Genomic DNA, 15,547 nt, shown 5'->3' on the forward strand with positions numbered 1-15,547 from the left:
TCTTCTTTTCTTTAATTTTAAACGAATAACATCCCTCCCTCCCAGCCTCTTCCTTAGTACTAAAGACAGCAAGGGACGGCAAGGGAAAGACAACAGAGAGAGAGGAAGAAAAGAGAGAAAGAAGAGAAGGAGGGATGAGGGAAGAGAGTGAGAAAAAAGAAAGTACATATTTTTACTGTAGAAAAGCCATTTGGGAACACTTAGAACAATCTGTAAGCCCCATATATTACTTAACTTATAAACATCCATGTTTATGTTATGTAATATATGTTAATATATATTATTTTATATTATATATAACATGTTATTTAATATATGTTATATATTACTTGACATATATATTTAAGTAATATATGTTATATATTACTTGACATATATAAGTAATATATGTTATATATTACTTGACATACAAACATTGATAGGAATAACTATATTCCACAATCATTGGCCTGTGTGTGGGAGATTAATTAATGACAACAATTCTCATCTGAAACCCAAAAAGCTGTACTCTAATGCCACGTAAAAATACATGGTAAGAAAATGAGTGCTGCCAAAGCTGGTGAATTTGGAGTAAGGTCTGCATCTAGTTAACCGTACTGTAGCCATGTTGTTTTCTGGTTTTGATAATGTACTACTATATAGTTATGTTCCAACTGGGAGAAATTGAGTGATGAGTCCAGGCAATCTCTCTGTACTATTTTTGCAACTTCCTCTGAGATCAATTATTTCAAAATCAAAAGTCAAAAAATATAATTGACTGAAAAGATGCTGTGCCATCTAGTGACTGTATAGGAGAGGTCACTTGTTTTTCTCTCATATTTAACAAAATGTTTGGTGGCTATCCCCCTATTTTGGACTAGGATGTATCTTTGCATGGGTGAGAGAGGCAACAAGAGAATTCACTGGAAAAGGAAAGGCTTCATTCTAATCATTCTATCATAAAAACTACTTGAGTGGGGCCGGGCACAGTGGCTCACATTTGTAATCCCAGCACTTTGGGAGGCCGAGGCAGGCGGATCACGAGGTCAGGAGTTTCAGACCAGCCTGGCCAATATGGTGAAACCCTGTCTCTACTAAAAATAAAAAATTAGCCGGGCATGGTGGCACATGCCTGTAATCTCAGCTACTCGGGAGGCTGAGGCAGGAGAATTGCTTGAAACCGGGAGGCGGAGGTTGCAGTGAGCCAAGTTGCGCCATTGCACTCCAGCCTGGGCAACAGCAAGAATCCATCTAAAAAAAAAAAAAAAAGCCAGGCGCAGTGGCTCACGCCTGTAATCCCAGCACTTTGGGAGGCTGAGGAGGGTGGATCACGAAGTCAGGAGATAGAGACCATCCTAGCTAACACAGTGAAACCCGATCTCTACTAAAAATACAAAAAATTAGCCGGGCATGGTGGCGGGCGCCTGTAGTCTCAGCTACTCGGGAGGCTGAGGCAGGAGAATCTCTTGAACCCAGGAGGCGGAGCTTGCAGTGAGCCGAGATCACGCCACTGCACTCCAGCCTGGGCGACACTCCAGCCTGGGCGACAGAGCGAGACTCCGTCTCAAAAAAAAAAAAAAAAAAATTTTACCTGGATGATTCAATCCCTTCACAGTATGTCTGCAAATTCTGCCAGCTCCATGGCTAAAATCTATCCAGAAGCAGATCACTTCTCATCACTTACACAGCTACCATACTGGTCTAAGTTACCATCGCCTCTCACCTGGATCATTTCAACAGCCACTGCCAGCCCCTCTTCTTCTACCTAGCTCTGCCTTTCCTCTTAACACAGCAAGCAAAGTGATCCTTTTAACAAGATAAATTGAACCAAACAAAAACTGCTCAAAGTCTTCCACTGCCTACCCAACTAATTCTGAATAAAAGCCAAAACCCCTACGGTGACCCCCAGGCCCCAGAGAAGATCTGATCCCTCTCCCCCCTTGACCTCTTCTCATGTCTTCACCCACTGCTCTAGCCAACCTGGCCTTCCTCCTGACCCTTTACCAAGTCTGACACACATTCAACTCGGTATCATTACACCTGCTAATCCGTCTTTGGAAAGCTCTTCCTCCAGATTACATGCAGATCTCCCCTCCTCATCTCCTTCAGGTCTTTGTTCAAAAGTAGGCTTCTAATGAGCCATTCCCGGACCACCCCACCCTCCCTTGAAAATTATAACCCCACATAAGCCACTTCTCAGCATTTCCTAGTCTTGGCATCCCTTTCTCAGCTTTATTTCTCTTCATAGCCCTTATCTATCATACTATATTGTTTATTTATTTATTTACCTCTGTCCTTCTAGTCACACGTGAATACAAACACCAAAATGGTGGAATTTCTGTCTGGTGCTTTCACTGTTTTAGCCATAGCACTTAGTATGCACTCAATAAATTCTTGATCAATTAATGAATGAATATTGGAAATGGCCAAAAGCAGAAAAGCCTCTACTCAGGGCAAGAAAAAGACTGATTAGGGGGCTACTCCCAGCACTGACTAAAGGGCATATGGGTTTAGGAAACATTTTTGGTAACTATAACAAAAACTGTTCATGCTTATAATTATCAATCAAGAACTGTTTTGCAGCATCCATATAAAAGATGCAAATTACTATAAAATACAACATGTGCCAACAAAACCATGCAGGTGGGGAAAAAAGACACAGAAAGTGAAGTATCAAACTCAAAATTTTTTTGAGAGAAATGAATGTGAACTCAGGTGAGCTGAATGCAAATTCAAGTTTGTCAAAGAGTGGCCTAGGGAATCTTCACACAAAAAAATGGCAAGTCAGTCACAGGCGAGGGAAGAGGGAAGCCCAGAGTATCTTGGGAAGAGAGTAAGGAAACACGTTAGTGAAGCTGAATATAGGTAAGAAATGGGGGAAAAAAATGGGTGCAAAGATAAGTTAGTTCCACTATTTGTGAAACACCTTAAATTCTACACTGAAAATTTTCTATCTAATTCTGGCATAGAGGGAGGAATTCACCCAAATATTCTGAAGATAAGAGTTACATGATGAAAGTTATACTCTAAAATTTTAATTTGATAGTAAATACTAGGATGGATTAATTCAACAGGCATTAGTTGTGTAACCACTACACACACAGCCTGGGGAAGAGATGAAGATGAATGACATGTTTCTCACTTATGAAGAAAATACAATTTAGTGAATATGTGAAATAACTGCTATTAAATTTGCACTAGTGGTGGAGAGGAGATGGGATTAGGGAGAGGTGGGTCAGGGAAGCTTTCATGGAAGACGTGGATTCTGGCCTGAGTCTTGAAATATAAGGAGGATTTCAACTGGCCAAAATGGGGAAGCCATTTCAGGGTGCAGGAACAGCAGGAGCAAAGTGAAAGCTATGAAGCCACATGTCATGTTCAGAAAACAGGGAGATTCCAGTCAAGTACATAGGGAGAAATACTATACTAAGAAAATGGAAAAGAATGACTGGAAATGCTACAATATAAGAGAGTTTGGGGATATTTTTTATGCATAGTGAGGAAAAATTAAAAGATTTTTTTAAATTAAAATGGCATTAGGAAGGGATGATGACTGAAAACAAAATTAGCAAATTAAGTAGGTTCCTATACTCTTTAACCTCAATTTAGCTCAACTTTTGCCCTAATTTCTGTTCTGTTTATATAGGCCTTATAAAAATGCAAACACATTTTATTTACTCCTATTGTAGTAAAAGCAAAAGGAATTAAATTTTTGTTTTGACAGAGAGAACAAAAATCTTTATGTCTATTCAATGTTCTACAGTGGGCAGAATTCTGGGTTTTGTATTAACTAACTGCACACAAGTTAGTTAACCCACGTCAAGTGCATGGCACAGGGCCTGGTGCACAGTCGGGGCTATGTAAGTGCTGGCTGTGATTACTATTAGGTGTCAGGAGATTTCAGTAAATCCTAGTTGTGAAGCCTCAGGCAAGTGTCTTTTTTTAAAATTATTATTATTATACTTAAAGTTTTAGGGTACATGTGCAAATGTGCAGGTTAGTTACATATGTATACATGTGTCAGGCAAGTGTCTTAAGCTTCCAGTTGCTCCATTTGTTAAAAAAGGGTAGGGGCCGGGAGCAGTGGCTCACGCCTGTAATCCCAGCACTTTGGGAGGCCGAGACGGGTGGATCATGAGGTCAGGAGATAGAGACCATCCTGGCTAACACGGTGAAACCCCGTCTCTACTAAAAATACAAAAAATTAGCTGGGCGTGGTGGCAGGCGCCCGTAGTCCCAGCTACTCGGGAGGCTGAGGCAGGAGAATGGCGTGAACCCAGGAGGCGGAGCTTGCAGTGAGCCGAGATCGCGCCACTGCACTCCAGCCTGGGGGACAGAGCAAGACTCCGTTTCAAAAAAAAAAGGGTAGGAAGGGGAGGGATGGAAATACATTCCCTATCCCTAGCAAGCTCACAGGGTTGTGACCAGATTCATGTCCAGTTTAAACAATGGAAATGTAAGTATTCATAAAGCCTAAAGCACTTTATAAATACATGGTATTATAAATTTTCTATTTTCCCCTGATACAGAGTGAGAAAATATTATCTTGATCTATCCTTTGCAATGTATTTGGCGAGAAAGCTTCCCAAGGCACTTTAGCATTTTAGTACTCCTTTGACTCTTACATCAGGACCTCTGAAGGTAGGGATTTTAACAATCTGAAGGTAGGGATTTTAACACACTTAAGCATTTGTTTAATGGGAAGCAATATTCATATTCGGCGCAACACTCCAAATAGAGTAAGTAAAAACCTGGACCTCTTTTAGTTGACATATAAATGTGTGGTCACTTCTTACTAAAGTGACTTGCAAAGAAACATGGCTACAAAAGAGCAAAAAGTGTTGGAAACTGAAAAAAGAAAGAAAACAGAAACAATCCAGGAGCAAGCAAGTGAAAATTTAAAACAAAACAACTGGAATTGTTTTGTTTTACTGAAAGTAAAATAAAATAAAAAGCAAGATACTAGAGGACTGGTTTCCTAAAACAACACTACAAATAAAAGCCCGGCTGGTCCAAAGGTACTGAGTCATCTCAATTGATTGTACCCACGTCAGTTACAGATCTATTTCCCTGTTCTACTTTTTTCTGTCTTCTCACACATGCACTTAACTAGTCTTAAAGAAAAAAAAAAAGGTCTCAGCTTTAATGTATATCTGTTAACAAAAAAAAGTGATCTTCAAATAAAACAGAAATTTGTGATGCAAATTCTTAGACCATTCAAAGAAGCTCCTTCCCCATCATGGTTCTGTGAAAACTACTGTCATTAATTTGTTTTGTTCACGTACTCTGATATAGTTTAGGTATTTGTCCCCACTCAAATCTCATGTTCAACTGTAATCCCCAATGCTGGAGGTGGGGCCTAGCAGGAGGTGTTTTGGTCACAGGGGCAGATCCCTCATTGCTTGGAGCTGTCCTTGCATAGTGAATACTTGTGAGATCTGGTTGTATAAGTATGTGGCACTCTCTGCCACTCTCTCTTGCTCCTACTCCTGCCGTGTGAGGTGCCTGCTCCCACTTCGCTTTCCACCATAAGTAAAAGCTCCCTGAGGCCTTCCTAGAAGCCGAGCAGATGCCAGTGCCATGCTTCCTGTACAGCCTGCAGAACTGTGAGCCAATTAAACCTCTTTTCTTTATAAATTACCCAATCTCAGGTATTTCTTTACAGCAACGCTAGAATAGACTAACATAACTGTGATATGTTGGCATGTAGATTTATATCAATAAATGGTATCTTATATAAGTATCTATATAAATTAAATATAGTTTCTGATACTCATGAATTTAAATAACATAGTAAATAAACATAAATCAATAAATAACAGTTGACATTCACTAAGTATCCAGGGGTCTTAAGTACCTTATCCCTAATCTTTGAAATAATAATCTTGCCTCACTTTTTAGATATGGAAATTGAAAATCAGAAAAGCCAAATGATATATACCCAGATAGTAAAATGTGGCATAGGGATTGAACCCAAGGTTGCCTGAGCTTTTGTCCCTTTAACCCTGCTGCTTTTCACACAGGTATATAAATTTAACATCTGCATTAAATCTAGTGTCACTAGTATCCATTTTATGGGGTAGATGCATTAAGAAGGATCTTGGAAATTACCTATTTGGGCAGGGTAGAGTTAACAGGAGATTACAATCTATTTCTTCATATTCTACAAAATAATACATGCTCATTGTGATATGGACAGGAGAAAGGGAAACACTGCGTAGAAGAGGGTGGTCCCTGGCAAGGGCCACACCCTCAAGCCTGGACCTATGGCCCAAAGTGAGAACATGCATTCCTGTTTCCCATCCCCACAATTGTTGCCTTTTCCAAAACCACCTTGGCCTGCCCCGCCCCCCATCCTGTGCCCATAAAAACCCCAGGCCCTACTAGCAGAGCGGTAGAGCGGCAGAGAAGAGAAGCAGCCGGACGTTTGAGAGAAGCAGCCTGACTTCAGAGGGATGGCTTGACGGCAGAACTTCAGAGGAAAGTTCAGCTGGGCATGGCCGAACTCCAGGGGAAGACCACCTTTCCACTCCATCCCCTTTCCAGCTCCCCATCCCTCTGAGAGCCACTTCTACTGCTCAATAAAATCCTCCACATTCACCACCCTTCAATTCATTTGCGTGTCCTGACTTTTCCTGGACCCCAGACAAGGACTTGGATACAGGTGCAAGAGGCTATCACACTGACCCCCCACTGAGTTGTTTAACGTTAAAGCCACCCATGGACAGCAAAGCTAAAAGAACACATGGTAACACATGCCCGCTGGGGCTCCAGGGGTCGTGGATAACCTCTAGATGCTGCCATGGGCCTGCACAGAGTTCTGCTCCTACCAGTTGCCCAGAGGTGCTCATCCTGGCCTCTGCACCCACTCACCTGCATGCTCCCCCTGACCTTTGAGTCCTGCGAAGGGGCCAAGGGAACGAACCCATTTCAATTATAAAAAAATTAAATAATACTGAAGCAAATGGAGAAAAAATGAAATGTTTCTTACTGTTTCCATAATCCCATTCCCCTTTCCAGTTACGTATGTAGCCTTCTAGATCCTCTTTCTATGAATTTACAATGGGATTTTACTGTTCTGTGATTTGCCTTTTCATTTAACAACGTATCAGAGAAAAAATTCCCTGGTTTAGTACATAGGCTTCTACCTACTTTGTGGTGGATGCAAAGTATTTTACAGTACAAAAGTACTTTTTGAAAATATGATTTCCAACATTTGTGTATTAAACCAATGCTGCAAAGAATATTCATCTGGATGGGAAAAATATTTTTTTAAAAATGCAAAGTGACCAATTCAAAAATAGCAAGAGACTTAAATAGGCATTAATCCAAAGAAAATATACAATGGGCAATAAGCACACAAAAAGATGCTCAACATCATGACATTTCTGTATAATTCCCACCTGGATCAAGAGAACATTACCAGTACTCCAGAATCCTCTCTCCTGCCCATCCCACTCACTGACCTTCTCTTTCCTCTCCAAAGGTAGCTGCTATCCTGATTTCTAATACCACAGAGCAGTCTTGAACTCTTAGGATTTTGAACTCTCTATATGTATACATCAAACTTTACAGTGTAAGTGTGTATATCAGGACTTTCAATACTATTTTTTTGTGAGATTCAATCATGTTGTTGCAAATAGTTTTAACTCATTCATTTTTACTGGTGTAGGGGAATTTACTGTATATATCTTCATTTATTCATTCCACCATGTATACACCCATAAGTTTCACCAGTTTTTAACAAATGGAAATAAAGCTGCTATCAACATTTCTACGCATGTGTCTTAGTCTGTGTACATGAATCTCTATATACATTTAAAAGTGGAACTGCTGGGTTACAGTTGTGTATCAACTTCAATAGATAATGCCAATGATTGTCCCAAATTAATACTCCCACCATCAGCATACGAGAATTCCTATTAATCTATATTCTTGCCAACCTTAGATATTGTTACCCTTAAATGTTAATTATTCTGGTAAGTATGTGCTGAAGAGTCAATAAGGCTTCGATCTGCATTTTCCTCAAGACCCTTTACAACTCCTTCGTCAGATACGCATTCTGCAAATATCTTCCCACACTGTGATTTGCCCTTTCACTATCTTAATGGCATATTATGATAAAGTTCTTTCTTTTAATTGTTTAATTATTAAGCTTTTCAGTTATAATTAATACTATGTCTAAAGCCAAGGTCATAAAGATATTCTACAGTATTATCTTCTAAAAGTTTTATTGTTTCGTCTTTCACATACAGATTTGTAATTCTCCTGGAATGGATTTTTGTGTATGGGGTTAAATAAGGATAAGGCTTCTCTTTTTTATATTCAGATGTCCAGTTGACTCAGTACTCTATTGAAATGGTTGTTCTTTTGAAACTGCCCTCCAATGCCACCTTTGTCATAAATCAAGTATCTATATAGACACAGGTTTGTTTCTGGACTCTATTCTGTTCCATTGATCTATTGGTCTATCTGTACATCTATAGCAATGTCTTAATTAGTGAAGCTTTCACAATATATCTTGACATCTATTACAATAAGTTTCCCACTTTTTTGCTCTTCTAAATCATCTTGGGTATTCTTGGCTCTGTATTTCCATATACATTTTAGAATCAGTCGTCAATTTCTACAAAGATTCCAACTCAAAGCTTGGGGCATTTTTCAGCAGCTCTGTCTTGATGGGTTCTGACCTCCAATTTTTGTTCCCCTAGCACTATGATGACCTCCTCTACTCCATCAGCAGATATCCTAGGGGAATAATGTCTCCATATGCAGGGGTCACTCTTCAGATTTCCTTCTGCTTCATCTCAGCACAATAATTGCTTACAGTTTTATTAACTCTCTAATGCTTCAAAGATATGTTTCTATACTTCTGTCAAAATTTTTTAACTGTCCTCAGAGGGAAGGTTGTCTAAATCACTAGTCTTTTATTTCCAGAAGTTAATGCCTCAAAATAAGCTCTGCTTGCTTTTCTTCTCTGTTCTCCATTTCTCCCACTCTTTCCCTCTTCTCTCTTCTATCCCCCATCCCTCCTCTTTCTTTCTTTCTGGTGGAAAAGGTGGATGATGCAAAAAGATGGGGAATTCCAGCATAGCAGTTATTGTAAAAAGACCATTTAGCTTTATGTGAGAAAAGAAAAACACGAGAATTGAAGAATGTGTTAGGTGGGCTTAAGAGAAGACTGACTATACATAGCAGAGTGAAGAATCGCTGAACTTGATGATAGGACAGTAGAAAGTATCCAAACTGAAAACAAAAAAAAAAAGGGAGAAAAAGAAAACAGGAGATTGTGCCACTGCACTCCAGCCTGGGAGATACAGCAAGACTGTCTCAAAAAAAAAAAAAAAAAAAAGAAAAGAAAGAAAGAAAGAAAAAGAAAACAGAGTAAAAAAAAAAAGAAAAAACAGAGTCCAAGATTTGTGAGACAATATCAAATAATGTAACTGATATGTAAAGGGGAGATTGTGCCACTGCACTCCAGCCTGGGAGATACAGCAAGACTGTCTCAAAAAAAAAAAAAAAAAAAAAGAAAAGAAAGAAAGAAAGAAAAAGAAAACAGAGTAAAAAAAAAAAGAAAAAACAGAGTCCAAGATTTGTGAGACAATATCAAATAATGTAACTGATATGTAAAGGAGAGGAGAAAGAGAATTCGGAAGAAGAAATATCTGAAGAGAGAATAGCTATGAACATAAAGCCTTCAAGAAAAGTGTCAGTAAATAGCTCCTCAATGACTTGCAAGCAAAACAAACACAAAGAAAAACATGTGCTTCCCCTTCCACCTTTCCCCACCTAGACCTCATCTTCCACTATATCATGCCCTATGGTGACTGAACAAAATGACAATTTCTTACAGACAAGCTTCCACCTTTTTTGTTTCCTCTTCTCTCTCTCTCTCTCTCTCTCAAACTCTTACCTTCTTTTTCCTAAGGTACCATGGATACTTTCTATCTTGGTCAGGATATGGTGATTAATTTTATTTCTGTATACACAAATAATTGAACATATTAAGAACATTTAAGAACAGATTCAAAGAGAATATTTTTCCTGTGTTACCCTTGTTGTGTAATAGTATAGGGAACTTTAAATTTTCAGTCTCAAACTATAGCTGTATCTTTCAGATTTGGCATCTAACAGTGACAGATGGCAATGTTAAAAATAAATAGAACATTCAAGTTGTTTATACCGTAGGCAAAGACAGTTTTAAAGTGTGAAACAAGCCCAAGGCTGACAGAATTCACATCATCCTTTTCAAAATGTATTAAGAATGCACATTTTGGCTGGGCACAGTGACTCATGCCTGTAATCCCAGCACTTTGGGAAGCCAAGGCAGGCGGATCACTTGAGGTCAGAAGTTCGAGATCAGCTGGTCAACATGAAACCTCACCTCTACTAAAAATATGAAAATTAGCAGGGTGTGGGAGCATATGCCTGTAATCCCAGCTACTCAGGAGGCAGAGGCAGGAGAATTGCTTGAACCTGGGAGGCGGAGGTTGCAATGAGCCGAGATCACACCACCGCACTCCAGCCTGGGTGACAGAGCAAGACTCCGTCAAAAAAAGAAAAAAAAAAAGCACATTTCCTTATGCCAACTCTGCAATGCTGCTCACAAAAGACAAAATACTAACTTCTGAAGGTACGCTAGGTTTTTCTTGGTCATTCTTAATTTAGAAATAACAATACTATGCAGGTCTACAAATACAAACCTGTTTTCCAGAACTATCAATAACTGATTAACTTTCCCAATGCTAAATGGTTCTGGAGGTTATCCCTATTTGAAGTGTCACTTCTTCATTCAAAACATGAGAATGGGCCGGGCACGGTGGCTCACACCTGTAATCCCAGCATTTTGGGAGGCTGAGGTGGGCAGATCACCTGAGGTCGGGAGTCTGAGACCAGCCTGACCAACATGGAGAAAACCCGTTTCTATGAAAAATACAAAAACTTAGCCGGGCATGGTGGCGTATGCCTGTAATCCCAGTTACTCAGGAGGCTGAGGCAGGAAAATCACTTGAACCTGGGAGGCGGAGGTTGCAGTGAGCTGAGATCGCGCCATTGCACTCCAGCCTGGGCAACAAGAGCGAAACTCCGTCTCAAAAAAAAAAAAAAAGAAAGAAAGCACTTGATTGATACCAGTACAGTTTATTTTAATGCCAATATTAGGCTAAGTTTTAAAAACTCAATTTATAGTACATCTGAGTCAATACTATCAAAGATGAGACATAATAACTAATATAAGTTAAGCTTACACCACAGAAAGATGGATAAAAATATGTGCAGGAAATTAAATGTTTGATGTTGAATTTTAGTAACTACAAAATTATGACCATAAAAACCCATTATAATCTCAATAGATGAATAAAAGCCTTTGGAAAAATTCCTACACTCTTTTAAACACTTAACACACAAGAAACAGAAGGGAACTTTCTCAACCCTGATAAAGGACATCTATGAAACCCCCACAGCTAATATCCTACTTAATGGTAAAAGACTAGATGCATTCCCCTAAGATCAGGAACAAGACACGGATGCTTGCACTTGAGATTTATATTCAATATTGTATTAGAGGTTCTCACAAGGACCACTGGGCAAGAACAATAAAAAGACATCCAGATTGGAAGGGAAGAAGTAAAAAGTTGCTACTGTAGATACCAAAATCTTGTATATAGAAAATCCCAAGGAATCCACTATGAAACTATTAGAACTAATAAACAGTTCAACAAGGCTTCAAGATATAACATCAACATACAAAAATTATATTCCTATGGACTTGCCATGAACAATAAGAAAATGAAATATTAAAATTCCCGGTACAATAGCACTAAAAAGAATTGAATATATTTATAAAGAAATTCAACAAAAGATATATAAAACTTATACTCTGAAAACTACAAAATATTGAAATAAATTAAAGAATGTCTAAACTGACTGGGCCTAGTGGCTCATGCCTATAATCCCAGCACTTTTGGAGGCTCATGTGGGAGAATCACTTAAGGCCAGGAGTTCAGGACCAGCCTATGCAACATAGTGAGACATTGCTACAAAAAACTAAAAAATTAGCCTGGCACAGTGGCACAGGCCTGTAGTACTAGCTACTCAGGAGGCTGAGGTGGAAAGATGCCTTGAGCCCAGGAGTTTGAGGACTTGTGAACTATGATCACACCATCGCACTCTAGCCTGGGCAACAAAGCAAGACACTGACTCTAAAGAAAAAAAATTAAAAATACAAAAGAATATCTAAATAAATGGAAAAACATCCTATGTTCAGGGATTAGAAGACTTAATACTGTTGATAATATTTCCCAAGTTGATCTACAGGTTCAATATATTCTCTATCAGAATCCCATCCTACTCTGTAGAAACTGACGAGCTGATTCTAAAGCCAAAAGGAATTACAAGGGGCCCAGAAAAGCCAAATCAACCCTTAAAAAGAAGAAAAAAGTAGGAAGACTTACACTTCCCCACTGCAAAACTTACTACAAAACAACAGTAATGAAAACAGGGTAGTACTGGCATAAGAAAAGAAATATAGAGGCTGGGCACAGTGGCTCATGCCTGTAATCCCAGCACTTTGGGAGGCCGAGGTGGGCGGATCACGATGTCAGGAGTTTAAGACCAGCCTGGCCAACATGATGAAACCCCGTCTCTACCAAAAATATAAAAATTAGCCAGGTGTGGTGGCATGCACCTGTAATCCCAGCTACTCAGGAGGCTGAGGCAAGAGAATTGCTTGAACTCAGGAGGCGGAGATTGCAGTGAGCCGAGATCGCACCACTGCACCCCAACCTGGGTGACAGAGCGAGACTCCACCTCAAAAAAACAAACAAAAAAAGGCACATAAATCAATGGAAGAAAACTGGAAATCCAGGAATAAATTTAGGGTCAACTGTGTCTAGGGTCAATTGATTCTTCCAAGGGTATCAAGACAATTCAACAGGAAAGAAATAATCTTTTCAACAAACAGTGCTAGAACAATTGGATAACCTCATGAAGTTAGACTCCTGCCTCATCACCATACACACAAATTAACTTTAAAAACTGGGTCATAGACTAATATGTAACATCTAAAACTATAAACCTCTCAGAAGAAAACACAGGAGTAAATCATGACTGTGGGTTAGCCAAAGCCTTCTTAAATAAGGAATCAAAAGCATAAATGACAAAAGAAACATCAAAAGTAAAAACTTGTATGCATCAATGGATACTACCAAAGAAAGTCAAAGACAAACCACAAAACAGGTGAAAATATTTGTAAATCATTATTATCTGGTAAAGAATTTGTATCTAGAATATATGAGCAACATTTACAACTCACTAAAAAAAACACAAATTACCTAATTAAAAACTGGGCAAAAGTGGGAGGTTGAGGTGGGAGGATCACTTGAAACCAGGAGTTTGAGACCAATCTGGGCAACAAAGCAAGACCTCGTCTCTACAAAAAATTTAAAAATTAGCTGGGTGCAGTGGTGTGCACCTGTAATGTCAGTCATTCAGGAGGCTGAGTCAGAAGGCTCATTTGAGGCCTGGAGTTGAGGGTTGCAGTGAGCTATGATCACAACATTGCACTGCAGCCTGTGGTGACAGAGAAAGACCCTGTCTTGAAAAAAAAAAAAAGGAAAAAGAAAAAAGAAAAAATAATAAGCAAAGGATTTGAATAGACACCCTCCAAAGAAGATGAACACATAACCAATAAGCACATATAAAATGACTAAACATTATTAGCCAAAAACAAAATGCAAGTCAAATCCACAGTGAGATACTACTTCACAACTAAGAAGGCAATAATCAAAAAAATCCAAATAAAAACAAGTGTTGACAAGGATACGGAGCAACTGGAAGTCTCATACACTGCTGGTGGAACTGTAAAATGGTACAGTTACACCAATGGTGCAGCTGGCAGTTCTTCAAAGATTAAATATAGTTACCATATGACCCAGCAATTCCACACCTGGACATATACCCAAGGGAAATTAAAACACATCCACATGTAATATTGTACATGAATATTCAGAGAAGCCAAAAATGGAAACAACTCCAAATGAATAAACAAATAAAATGTGGCATATGCATACAATGAAATGTTATCCAGCTATTTAAAAAGAAGGAATTAAAACAGAAATACTGATCCATGCTACTGCACAGGTGAATCTTGAAAACACTATGCTAAGTAAAAGAAGCCCATCACAAAAGACCACACACTATATGATTCCATTTATACAAAACGTCCAGAATAGGGAAATCAATAAAGACAGAAAGTAGACAAGTGGTTGTTTAGGGCTGGGAGCAGTATGAGAGGAGCAGTGTCCGCTAATGGACGTGGGATTTCTTCATGAAGTGATGAAGGTGTTCTAAAATTAACTATGGAGATGGCTGCACAACTCTGTTACACAATTTAAAGGGTAAATTGCACGATATGCGAATTTTATCTTAATAAAGCTGAGTTTTCAAAAAGTTAAGTTTAAAATAATGCCATATTTTTAAAAAGAATGAAATCTACAGTTACTAACGAAGATTTACCGAACAAGTACCCACTTAGGAGCTTTTTAAAAAAGTTTACCCAAGAAGGATAAAATTGCTTCAAAAAGAACTGAGAATCCTGACTCAAGTAGAACTGCAGAAAACACTGTTTTGAAGCATTTTCTCTACTGAGCAATAAAGTTAGTCTAAAATAAACAAATTCCAATGAGAGAAATGGGAATAATGACTCCCTAGTCTCCTATGAAGAAATAAGCTTTGAAAGGTATTATTAACCTTTACTTAAACACTATTAGCAAAGATTGTTGGATGTAAGCTTTGGGAGCAGAAGTGGGAAAATACCAAAAGAGTAAAGAATAACTGTTTTTTTTTTTCCTTAATTCTTACATACAGGTCCTAAAACTAGAAAATACTATTATAAGGTAAACAGTTCAAATTAATTCTGAGGCCCAGAAATTTTTTCTTCTCCTTTTACTGGGAGGTGGGAAAGGACAGAAGAAATGTAATATAGCTAGGAAAAATAAGTTGGATGACTCCCTCTTCTCTCCAAAGTTTTTTACACTTTGTTTGAATTTTTTTCTAATTGACATCATCAAAAAGTTTCAGATGAGGCATTCTGTTGAATCTTCCCAAAACTAAATCACCTCAATAAAGACCAAAATTCCCATTTTCTTGATTTTTATCCCCTTCAACAATGCTTTATTTGTAATATATTCTACATATTTATGCAGCACTGTAAGTATACTGTATAAGTAATAAGAAATGCTGTTTAAAATAGTTTTGATGTTCATATGCCCTGTTAAAATATACTTACTTTTCATTTATTAATTTCCAGTTAATCCTACAATTTCTATGTTAGTTCTTTAAACCTATTTTTTTAATCATTTTATTCATTAAGTTACAGTGCTATTACGCAACTATAAAAGTAAATAATGACAAAGCTTAATGGAGCAATTGCCTAAAAATTTGAGTGCATGTAAACCTTTTCAAAATGATCAACAGAGATATAAGAATACATTTAAAAATCAAAACCATATAAAATTAAGAATGTAATTATTATGCCAATAAATGCAAAACTAGCAAAACAAGCTAAATA

The 15,547-nt window shown here is 38.2% G+C and overlaps 1 protein-coding gene across 6 annotated transcripts in view; it reads right to left on the reverse strand.

The window, feature by feature from the left end:
* ARHGAP32 (Rho GTPase activating protein 32) overlaps window positions 1-15,547 on the reverse strand; it is a 317,966-nt gene that overhangs the window by 61,652 nt on the left and 240,767 nt on the right. The window lies entirely within an intron of this gene.

This window comes from Pongo pygmaeus, chromosome 9 (assembly GCF_028885625.2).
Source record: "Pongo pygmaeus isolate AG05252 chromosome 9, NHGRI_mPonPyg2-v2.0_pri, whole genome shotgun sequence".
In the NCBI taxonomy this organism is placed as follows: domain Eukaryota; kingdom Metazoa; phylum Chordata; class Mammalia; order Primates; family Hominidae; genus Pongo; species Pongo pygmaeus.